Below are 12,566 nucleotides of genomic sequence, written 5' to 3' on the forward strand. Positions count from 1 at the left end.
GAACTGCAACTGCAATTGGTACTGCCAGAGAGCCTGTCTTTTCGACTTCCCCCCTCACGTGTCACTTCCCCTTTGGGAGGGACTATAGAACATTAGGTAGCTCTGCTACTATGAGAGAGAATCCAGCATTATACAATTTTAGCATGCACACATTAATTTGTAGGTTGACAAGCATTAAATCAACTCAATGCATCTTAAATTTAGTGCTCACAAACCAACCAAATGTACATCCCTTTTGCAGAATCTCTCAGGTAATCTGCAGCCATCCCCTGGGATCTCTTACTTCACACAGCGTTGGCCATGGATAGGCGTCTGAATTCTTGGTCAAATTCATTGCTATTTAGCTCTTATACTAGCTCTTATATTCAAAGAATTTGTGATGTGATGTCTTTCAGGTCTCTGGAGATTTTCTGCATTTACTAGGATGTACTTCCCTCTTATCTTCTTGGTTGGGATCTGTGGAGGGATCCAGGCGGATTCTGACTGCAGGCCTCGGCCCAGTGGTAAGGAAACGAGATGTCCTGTCACCATGGAGATATCTGATTCTGTGTCTTATATTATATCCTGATATTCTAGCAGCGAGATCCTAGCAAGGACGGTTGCAGAACGGGACCTAGGGGTGATCATCAGTGAAGACATGAAGACTGCCAATCAAGTGGAGCGGGCTTCATCTAAGGCTAGGCAGATCATAGGATGTATACGTAGGAGTTTCGTCAGCCGTAAGCCTGAAGTCATTATGCCGTTGTATAGATCTATGGTGAGGCCCCATCTGGAATATTGCGTGCAATTCTGGAGGCCTCATTATCGCAAGGATGTACTGAGGCTTGAGTCGGTCCAGCGAATGGCCACCCGGATGGTCTCGGGACTCAAGGATCTCCCGTACGAGGAACGGCTGGACAAATTACGGCTATACTCACTCGAGGAACGCAGAGAGAGGGGAGACATGATCAAGACGTTCAAATACCTCACGGGCCATATCGAGGTAGAAGAAGATATCTTCTTCTTCAGGGGTTCGACGGCAACAAGAGGACATCCATGGAAAATCAGGGGGGGGGGAAATTGCATGGCGACACCAGGAAATACTTTTTCACCGAAAGAGTGGTTGATCGCTGGAATAGACTTCCACTTCAGGTGATCGAGGCAAGCAGCGTGCCTGATTTTAAGAAGAAATGGGATCGTCACGTGGGATCTCTGCACAGAGTTAAATAGGGGAGGGTTATTATGGTGGGCAGACTTGATGGGCCGTGGCCCTTATCTGCCATCTTTTTCTATGTTTCGGATTTTATTTTACTTTAACCACATTAGGGAACTTATGTCTGTATTTGCAATATGCCAGAATTTAAATAATATTCTCTTTCCACCTAGTAAGGCCTTCCATCTCTCCATCTCTTTGGTATGGTGTTTTGTTATGAAACACTCTCCTCTTTATCAGAGCTTCTCTCACTTGCTCTACATAAGGCCAGGATTTTATAGGAGTTTAGAGATGTCTTTACGCCCGTCTCGAAAAATTGATTGATTGGAACTTAAGTACAGTTGTTGAGTACTGGAGAAGAACAACCATCACCCCTCTTCACAAGAAGCCAGTAACTAGAGGTCAATCACCTAGACCCTAGAATTATGTAAACGTAGTCAGGACCGCTCCCGAGAGGTGGTGGAGAGTAAAACTGTGACTGAGTTCAAAGAAGCGTGGGCTGAACACAGAGGATCTAGAATCAGAAAATAATATTAAAAATTGAACTAAGGCCAGACTGGGCAGACTTGGCACGGTCTGTGTCTGTGTATGGCCATTTGGTGGAGGATGGGCAGGGGAGGGCTTCAATGGCTGGGAGGGTGTAGATGGGCTGGAGTAAGTCTTAACAGAGATTTCGGCAGTTGGAACCCAAGCACAGTACCGGGTAGAGCTTTGGATTCTTGCCCAGAAATAGCTAAGAAGAAAAAATTTAAAAAAGAAATTTAAATTGAATCAGGTTGGGCAGACTGGATAGACCATTCGGGTCTTTATCTGCCGTCATCTACTATGTTACTATGTTATGTATATGTTACTATGTTACTAAAGAAAAAGGCCATGGCATACTACTGCTACCATTGAGGATGTCTCTGGCACTGCTAGACATAACCGCAGTATGCAGCTGCACATAAGAGACAGCCCTAGCTCTTTGACACTTATCTAGCCAGAACATGAAGATAGAACTCTTTTTAAAAACCAGTGTTGCATTGGAAAGTTGCCTAATGGTGATCTGGGAAGCTACAAATCAGTAAGTATGATGTCAGTGTCGAGCAAAATAGTAGAAAAAATGCAAGATCGTGGATTTGGGTTGCCAAAACCCGAGTGAGAGGTACAGTTTAAGGATGAAATAGTTATGGCCTTGAAAGAGGAATCAGACTTGAGTGTGATCATATGTGATGATCTTACGATAACCAAACAGGTACAAAAGGTGATGTTTGGGTCATAGGGAGAGGAATGTCCAGCAGGGAAAATGAGACAATAATGCCTCTGTATAAGACTCTGTCAAGACGTCATTTAGAGTATTGTGTACAATTCTGGAGACTAGTAGGAAAGGGTTAAGATGGCTGTTTTAGTTGGTGATTCGATCATTAGGCATGTAGATAGCTGGCTGGCTGGAGAATGTGAGGATCACTAGGTCACATGCTTCCCGGTGTGAAAGTGGCAGACCTTATGCATCACCTCGATGGGATTTTAGATGGTTTGGGGGAAAACTGCCTTTCTAGGTACATGTGGGTACCAATGACGTAAAACAATGTGGGAAAAAAATTCTGGAATCCATATTTAGGCTCTTAGGTGGATTAGGATAGGATTAGAGGCAGTTACAAAATTAGCCTGATGGGCCGCCGCGGGAGCGGACCGCTGGGCAGGATGGACCGCTGGTCTAACTCAGCGGAGGCGACTTCTTATGTTCTTAGATCCTGCAAGTTAGAATTCTAAGAAATGTTCCCCTTGCCACATGCAGGATCCAAGAGGCATGCAGAGCTCTGGATTCTCAATGCATGGTTGATACGACAGTGTAGGGATAGAAAGATTAGATTCTTCCTCAGTAATCTTCTTTCTTATAGATGTCTAGTGGTCCTAAATGCTAGGGTCTTATATCTAAACTAGCAGGTTGCTTGCAGAAAACTGTCAACTCCACCTCCTTCTCAGGGAGCTGCTCCTGCCCCCTCAGTTTCTACAAAAGCAATCAAGTAGCACTGTAATAAAATATATAACTGGAAGGAGGAAAATAGGGGAAAATCTCACCACTTTAATTTTGTTCTGCTCTGTATCAAACATAGTAAACAACATTATAACATCCAAACTTGTGCAACCAGAACTTATTATTATAGAGCTCATAGACACTTGCATGACCTGCTATCAAGCAGAGATTTAAGCCAGACTGTAAGGTCATAAGGATTTTCCTATGCATCATCTTTATTTATTTTATCCTTTCAGTTTCTCTTAGAGACAGAAAATTTTTCATATCCAGACTGATCCCAAGGCAGAAGGTAGGCAAAGCCCATACACACGGTGGGGCTTCAGGAACACTATACACATCTACAAGAAAGATTACTAAAGTAAGAACCTAATCTGTCTTTCTATTGCAATGTGTCTTGTAGTCCCGAATGCTAGGGACATACCAAAGCAGTTCCCAGAGTCTAAGGCAGGCCCGCTGAGCCTGCCTTCAAATGGAGGACACAAAAGCGGCATCTTTCTTGGCTGCTTTGTTTACCCTATAGAACCTGGTAAAGTTATGAAGGGTAGACCATATAGCTGCTCAACAAATCTCCTCAGGCGAGATGGCCCTAGTCTCTACCCAAGAGGCAGCAACCCCTTTAGTGGAGTGCGCTTTCAACGTGATTGGTGGCTGTTTACCACAGCCCACATACTGTATGTGGAGGAAATGGCCATTTTAATCCATTTGGAAATTGAGGCCCTAGACGCTGGCCTTCCTTTCTTGGCATGACAGGTGATATGAAAGGCGGAACTGATTGGTAACTTCAAGGTACCAAATAAGCACTCCCTTGACATCCAGCAAATGCAAAGCTTTATCCTTTTCTTAGACCCTGTAGCACAGAAAGCGGGCAAGCAGACTTCCTGATTGATGTGGAAGGATGGGACCACTTTCAGTGAAAAGGACGGAACCGTGTATAAGGAGAGTTCTGTTTCGGCGAGCCTAAGGAACAGCTCCCTGCAGGAAAGAGCTTGTAATTTGGAAACCCATCTCGCCAACGTAATCACTACCAGGAACACTGTCTTGGGCAGAGTACAGTACTGGGGTTTAAGAAAGGATTGGACAATTTCCTGCTGGAAAAGGGGATAGAAGGGTATAAATAGAGGATTACTGCACAGGTCCTGGACCTGTTGGGCCGCCGCGTGAGCGGACTGCTGGGCATGATGGACCTCAAGTCTGACCCAGCAGAGGCATTGCTTATGTTCTTATGTTCTTATCCAAAAGGGAAGCTTCTTGTAAGGGCTTATATGGAGCAGTACTGAGACCTTGCAACGCTGGGAAGCAGCGATCACAATATGATCCGCTTCAACCTGGACACAGGGGCAAAACATCGATCCAGAACGATGGTCACGGCATTGAACTTCTGAAAAGGGAATTACGAAGAGAGAAGAAGATTAAGAAGAGGATAAGCACTGTAAAAACGCTAGAGCAAGCTTGGTCCCTTTTTAAGGACACAGTCACCGAAGCCCAAAATCTAAATATACCGCGTATCAACAAGGGATCCAAGAAGAAAAAGAACAAAGAACCAGCGTGGCTCACTGTAGAGGTAAAGGAAGCGATCAGAGAAGGGACGCTGGGAAGCAGTGATCACAAAATGATCCGCCTCAACTGAACATAGGGGCAAAACATCGATCCAGAACGACGGTCACGGCATTGAACTTCCAAAAAGGGAATTACGAAGGGATGAGACTCATGGTGGAGAAGAAGATTAAAAAGAGGATAAGCACTGTAAAAACGCTAGAGCAAGCATGGTCCCTTTTTAAGGACACAGTCACCAAGGTGCAAAATCTATATATACCGTGTATCAACAAGGGATCCAAGAGGAAAAAGAACAAGAAACCGGTGTGGCTCACTGTAGCGGTGAAGGAAGCGATCAGAGACAAGAAGACTTTATTTAAGGAATGCTAAAGGTCAAAAATGGACGAAACTGAAAAAAGCACAAACATCATCAAAGCAGGTGCCATAAGGCGGGGGGATGCAGGCCTTCAAAGGGGGGGGGGACAAGCAGGCAGGCCTTCGGGGGGATGCAGGCCTTCAAATGGGGGGGCAGGCCTTCGGGGAGATGCAGGCCTTCAAATGGGGGGGCAGATCTTCAGGGGGGACAGGCAAGCAGGCAGGTCTTCAGAGGGGATGTAGGCCTTCAAGGGGGGGACAGACCAGGGGAGGGGGGCCCTGGTGTAGAAGTACACGGAGCGAGGGAAGGGGGGTTCAAAGAGACGTGCATATGCTGGACTTTGGGGGAGCGAAGAAATAATGGGTCTGAAAATAGAGGAGAGGAAAAGAGATGATGGACAATGGGATTTAGGGAGGGAAGGAACAGAAAGGGAGAGAAGTTGGACACAAGGGATGGTGTGGAGGGGGGATAGAGATACTGGATGGGAGGATAGTTGGGAAAAGAAAGGGAGAGATGGTGGTCCCTGGGGTGGTGGGGAAGGAGGGAGAGATGCTGGATGAAAGGTAGTTAAGAAAAGGTGGATCTGTGGATGGAGACGAAGAAAAAGAAAGATGCCAGACCTCCGGGGGAGGGAAGGGAAATGGAAGGGGAGGACAGAGATGGCAGATGGATGGATAGAATGGAGAAAGAAGGAGACCCTGGCAAGCAAGTTATAAATCATGTAAGAGGAGAAGCTCAGGGCAGCCACATGCAGTTAGAGAGAACAGCTTCCATGTAAAGGCCCCTCTGAGAGAGAAAACTTTGGTTTTAGAAAGCATTCACGAAGGTGAGGGGAAGGGTGGGAGATGGCCCGATAAGGGGGAAAGATTGTATGGTGCTTTAGGTTTATTGTGTGCAGAAAGAGGGAGACAAATGCTGGATGAAAATTGGGGGGGGGGGGAGTGGGGAGCAGATGATGGATGAAAGTGGGGAGGGTGATAGAGAAGAGCAGACACTGAATGGAAGTGGGGAGGAGAGATAGAAAAGAGCACATGCTGGACTGGGGGAAGAGTTAAAGACTGGAAGGGTGAGGGAAAGAGGTGGCAAGCTGTAGGTAGACACAATGAAAGAGGGAAATTGTCTAAATTCTCTCTTACTATTCAGTCCTCAAAGGCAGAAAATAAATTGAGAAGAAAGACCAAGGAGGAAGGGAGAGGAGAGAGAGAAATGCCAGAGAATGGGAAGGAGGAAAGGAGACAGATACCAGATCTGAGAGGAGGAGATGATGATAGAGTTGCTAAAATCTGGGGGGGGAGGGAGGAAGAGATGGAAAGGAAGAAGACAGATGCCAGACCAATGGGGGAGGGAGATATGGAAGGGAGAAGCAGACAGTTTCTGGAAGAGGAATAGAAAGAGAGCAGATGCCATATGGAAGAGGTAGAAAGAGGGCAGACAGTGGATGGAAGGAAGAGCATGATGAGGAAAGCAGAAACCAGACAACAAAGGTAGAAAAAAAAATTCTATTTGTTTTATTTATTTCTTTTTGCTTTAGGATAAAGTATTATTGTAGCTGTGTTGATAATCGTTTATTAACAGAAAATGGAAATAAGGTGATCCTGTTTATTGGACTAATTTTAATACATTTTTGACTAATTCAGAGGCCAGTAGCAGTATAGTTTACTGACCTGAGGAAAGAGATTTTAACCACTGAAAGCTAATTGAGAAATGTATTAGTCCAAGAAAAGGGAGAGCACTAAATTTTCTTCCCGCCATGCCCCATGCCTCCTACCCAAATGCAAAATATAAGTTGGTGGGCTTCCCAAAGTCCTGCCAGCTGAAAATCTCTTCCTCTAGGAAGGAAGGGGGGATTTGTTCAGAGATCAAATGGAAATAAGAACATAACATAAGAACATAAGCAGTGCCTCCCCCGGGTCAGACCGTAGGTCCATCCTGCCCAGCAGTCCGCTCCCGCGGCGGCCCTGAATCACTAGAAGGGGCCCCCTTGGTTTCCCATTGAGTCCTATCTTCCCATCGAAGTCCTAACCCTCCGGTCTTGCACATGCATGACCTAGTTGGGTTTCTATACTTATTTCCTGGTTAGCTTTCTATACCTTTGTTACATCCCAGCACCTCTCTCAGTATCCCACGATCCCTTTATCCCTCAGGAATCCGTCCAATCCCTGTTTGAATCCCTGTACCATACTCTGCCTGATCACTTCCTCCGGTAGCACATTCCAGGTGTCCACGACCCTTTGGGTGAAAAAAAACTTCCTTGCCTTTGTTTTGAACAGGTAAAGAAATGGGGTGGGGCAGGGGGGCCCAGTGTCTGCCTAGAGGCCCTGGGCAGGGGTCCTCAGATAGGTCAGTCTACTCCTGCCAGGATGTAAGACACTGACGTGTTGGTCACTAGCACATAACCATGAAAGACCAAGTAGACTCCTTAATCAGAAAGGGATTTTTCACTCTCTGGAAACTCGGATCCCTTAAAGCTTATTTTGTTACATCGGTTTTTAGAATCCTAGTCCAATCCCTCGTACTAAGCCTGCTTGACTACTGTAACATCGCCTATTTGGCAATTTCCCCAAAAAATATGCGACGCCTACAACTGTTGCAGAATGCGGCAGTCAGACTAATCTTTGGACTAAAAAAATTTGACCACGTGACACCCTACTACCGGCAGCTACATTGGCTGCCGATGAAGGCACGCATAAAGTTCAAATTTGTCTGTTTCTGCTTTAAAGCCCCCCAAATACATTACTGACCTTTTCTCCTTCTCAACCAACAGACACAAGAGAAGTTCACATTCCAACTTCGTTCCCCCCCCCAGTGAGAGGTTGCAAACTGAAAAAACACCATGAATTCCTTCTCTCACACCAAGCAGCATCATGGGGTAAAGACCTAGAACAATTGCTTTCGCCCTCTACTTATGAGGAATTTAGGAAACCTGTTCCTAAAACATCTTGACAACTGATCCACTTATCTCTTTCCTCTCAATAGCGACCTACTGTCCTTTTGATCACTTTTCTCCTCAACAATGAATTTCCTGTCTAATTACTTCTCTTTCTTCTTCCCCTCTTGAAGTCAGTCAATTTGTACCTTTGCTTAATCTTTTGTAAACCGCATAGAACTTCACAGTATTGCGGTATATAAGCTGTTATTATTATTATTATACTATGCATTTAATGGCTGCTTTACAGTCTTTAGCCATGTGATTGGTTGAGGAGTAGTTAGTGACCTTCCTAACTTCCAGAACAATAAGTATATTTCTAAGGTGGAATTTTGTCAAAGTTCCAGATATTTAGTTATCGCTGTAGCTCATTATCTGCTTCTTCTGATGAACAAAATAAAGTTCTCCAAAGCTATTTACAAATAAGATTAGCTTATTCTAATAAAAAGGATATTCTCTATAGTTTGCACTTGGTGTTAAAACTAAACAAATACAAATACAGGGAAGGAACCTTTGGGAGTCTTGAGAGCCAAAGACACACAACATAAATTAAATACAACTCATAAAATCTTATCAAATGACTAGATCTTTCACAGTTAGACACCTAACTCTCCAAAAAGCAATAAGTCCTCAGGCCTTTCTGAAACATTCTTGTGTCCCCCCTGACCTTTCTGCCCTGGGCTTTCTCAGTGGGAGCCCTATGCTCCTCCTTCTGGCCCTCATTATCGTAAGGGTGAATCTTTAGGAAATCTGGGACTTTTTCAAATTTTCTGTTGTTCTTTTCCACACCCTCTTACTGATAGACTAGGATTTACAAACATTAGACAATTCTTCCAACTTTTGCAGATCCTTTTTCATGTTTTCCTCTCCCTCTGGGGTGTCCACTCTGTTACCAATCTTGGTATCATCTGCAAAAAGGCAAACCTTTCCTTCTAACCCTTCAGCAATATCGCTCACAAACATATTGAACAGAATCGGCCCCAGCACCAATCCATGAGGGAATTCACTACTCACCTTTCCTTCCTCCAAGCAAATTCTATTAACCATCACTCTCTGGTCTGACTATCAACCAGTTTCTAATCCAGTTTACCACTTTGGGTCCTAACTTTAACCAATCAAGCTTATTCAAGAACCTTCCATGAGGAACCACATCAATGGCTTTGCATTTAATTTACTGCATCAGTTAGCAATTACCTTTGTATCAGAAACTGAGCATTTAGAAATTTCCCCTCTGCCTGAGATCTAAGCAGCCTTGTGTCTGATGAAGGGCTATAGCCTGAATGCAAGTACACTGTTAAAATAAATAAATCTTCTTCTCCTTTACCTGGATTTCTCTGAAGTGCACTGGTTCCCCATTCCACCACACAATTCCAGGTAGTGACTTGGTTAGTTTGATTTCACCTGAAACTATATTGAGGAGGTTTTTGGATTAGAACAAGGGGTGGATCAACAGTTTTAACTGCTTTTTTTCAAGATTCCCAAGAGGTGATTCAGACTACATCCACGCTTCTAGGAATGTGTTGGTTTTTCAAGGTTCCTAAGAGCTGATCCAGACTAGATCCACACTTAAACTAAACTAAACTAAACCTTAAGTTTATATACCGCATCCTCTTCATAAAGATAGAACTCGGCACGATTTACAAGTACTTTAATAAATGAGGGACAGACATAATAAGAATTAGTGGTTATAAAGGGGTAGCGAGCTTTAGATTTTTGAGAAAAGCCGGGTTTTCAGATGCTTTCTGAATAATTGGAAGGAGCCCAGATTCCATAGCAGGGCAGGAAGGTTATTCCAAAGCTCAGTGATTTTGAAGAAAAGAGATTTCCCTAATTTTCCTGCATAGATGATGTCTTTTAAAGAGAGGAAAGATAGTTTAAGTTTTTGGGTAGATCTGGTAAGGTCAGGTCTCGAAGAATTCCAAGATAGTGGAATTAGGAGAGGAACGTTTTGGGTTTTCAAGATTCCCAAGAGGTGATCCAGACCAGAACCACGCTTCTAGGAACGTTTTGGGTTTTCAAGATTCCCAAGAGGTGATCCAGACCAGATCCATGCTTTTAGGAACATTTTGATTTTTCAAGATTCCCAAGAGGCAATCCAGGCTAGATCCACTCTTCTAGGAACGTTTTCATTTATGTTTTTAAAATGTATTTTATTGTATCCCACACAGAATTGTTGGATATAGTGGATCAAAAAATGAAATAAAAATAAATAAATAAATAAGTACATAACTAAGGCCCCCTTTTACAAAGCCGTGGTAGAGGTTTCTACTGCAGACTGATGAGGTAAATGCTCCAACGCTCATAGGAATTCTATGAGGTAGAAACTCGACTATGGCTTTGTAAAAGCCATCGTAAATGTGTTCGTGATTTGATTATGAAGCTTCACTTTAAGACAGGGGTGTCAATGTCCTTCCTCAAGGGCCGCAATCCAGTTGGGTTTTCAGGATTTCCCCAATGAATATGCATGAGATCTATTAGCATACAATGAAAGCAGTGCATGCAAATAGATCTCATGCATATTCATTGGGGAAATCCTAAAAACCTGACTGGATTGCGGTCCTCGAGGAGGGACTTTGACACCCCTGCTTTAAGATAAAAGATGTACTTTTGGGGGGGGGCAAAAGTGATTGTATTTCCTGATATAGCCAGGGCCACACAATTAAGGCTAAAGGCTTTTTTTTTGCTTTGAAGTCTAGAATGTTGGCCTTGGCTACAACTTTTTTTCTTAAATTTCCATGTAAATGTTTAGTTAGTTATCAAAGTAAGGATTGTGTCTATGTTGATCGTTTGCAACTAGAGCAATTCCTTAACACTCATGGGAAATTCCTTGATAGAAGAATGGCAAGTATATACCGCACCCTAGATAAATAAGAATTCACTTTCCAGTATTACCTGTTCTTATTGTATGAAGGTGAGATAGATCTGTATTTCTCCCTTGGTGAATCTTTATGAGAGAGAAAGAGATAATGGTTACCGCGGATGGGCAGACTAGATGGGCCTTTTGGCCTTTATCTGCCATCATGTTTCTATGTATAGATTTATTGTTTCCCATTGCCAGTGGAATCTGAATTCCATATTTTCTATTTTCTTTATTTAAGAAAGATAACACCCCCCTCCCCCTTTTACAAAGCCTTGTTGGGCTTTTGTAGCGCTGGTTGCAACGGTATTAGAGCAATTCTATGAGCGTTGGAGCTGAGCGTCGGAGCTAATACCACCATGGCTTTGTAAAAAGGGGGAATAATTTTGAATTAATTACAGCTTGTTTTACATTTGTGTCTAAAACAAATAAATAATAATAATGTAACATTTGGAGAAATTTTTTATTAAGACCATTTTTGGCTCTGAAGACATTATGGGGCTCATAATCGAAATAGAAATAAATCTAAAAACCGGTCTAAAGCGGCACTTGGACGATCAGTAACCCAAGTTTTCCAAGTGCTGATAATTGAACTGGGTTGTAGACATATTTAAAAACGATTTAGGCCTTCACAGTGCTGCTGAATGACCAGAGCTACAAGGGGCGTTTCAGAAGGAGTGTTGAGGGCGGGATTGGGTGGGACGTCCTAGACTTAGTCGCCCTGCATGTATAACCAAATGTTTCACAACACTGCTTGGCTCAGAGAACATTCCTTTGATTGGTTTGAGCATGTTCAAGCCCAGATCCTAACATGGAAACGGAGCACTAAGTGGGTGAAAAATAAAGAAAAAAAAGAGGGAAAAGAGAATAAAACCTTGGTTTCTGAGCATAATTCATTCCGAAAACATGTTTGTAATCCAAAACATTCGTATTTCAAAGAGAGTTTCCCCATAAGAAGAATAATAATAATAACTTTATTCTTATATACCGCATTACCATGGAAGTTCTATGCAGTTAACAGATGAAGAGACTGTACATTACAGCGAAGTTATAATTTCATTAATGTTACATTTACATTTTAGACGATACATTTTCAGTCATGTTACATTTACATTTTAGATGATACATTTACGGTGAATTTATTTTTTTTGCAGCTAGGTTATATATTCGGAGTAGTTACATTTGCTATAAGTTACATTCATTTAGAACAGTCACTACACTCCCGCAGCGTCAGACAGACAAGAACCATCGGCTCAGTTGTGATGGTATGACGCATGTATACTGTATGTACTCGTATTGCAAGACCTCACTCGTTTAGAACAGTCACTACACTGTTGCAGCGTCAGAGAGAGAAGAACCATTGGCTCAGTTGTGATGACGTGACGCGTGTATACTGTATGTACTCGTATTGCAAGACCTTGAACTATAATTTTTGGTGGAACTCAGTTTGCCATATATATAAAATGGAACATACATTTGCAACACAAAAAGGATATATGGATAAATTCAAAAAGATTTGGGGACCATTAACAAAATATTGTAATAATTGAATTTCATTTTCCCATAATAAGAAAATAGTTAAAGAAGAAAGGGAGGGAGGGGATATGGGAGGGGGATTTATACTCTTTATTATAAATTATAAATAAAATATTATTAATAGATGGT

The sequence above is a fragment of the Geotrypetes seraphini genome, chromosome 2 (assembly GCF_902459505.1).
Source record: "Geotrypetes seraphini chromosome 2, aGeoSer1.1, whole genome shotgun sequence".
NCBI lineage: Eukaryota > Metazoa > Chordata > Amphibia > Gymnophiona > Dermophiidae > Geotrypetes > Geotrypetes seraphini.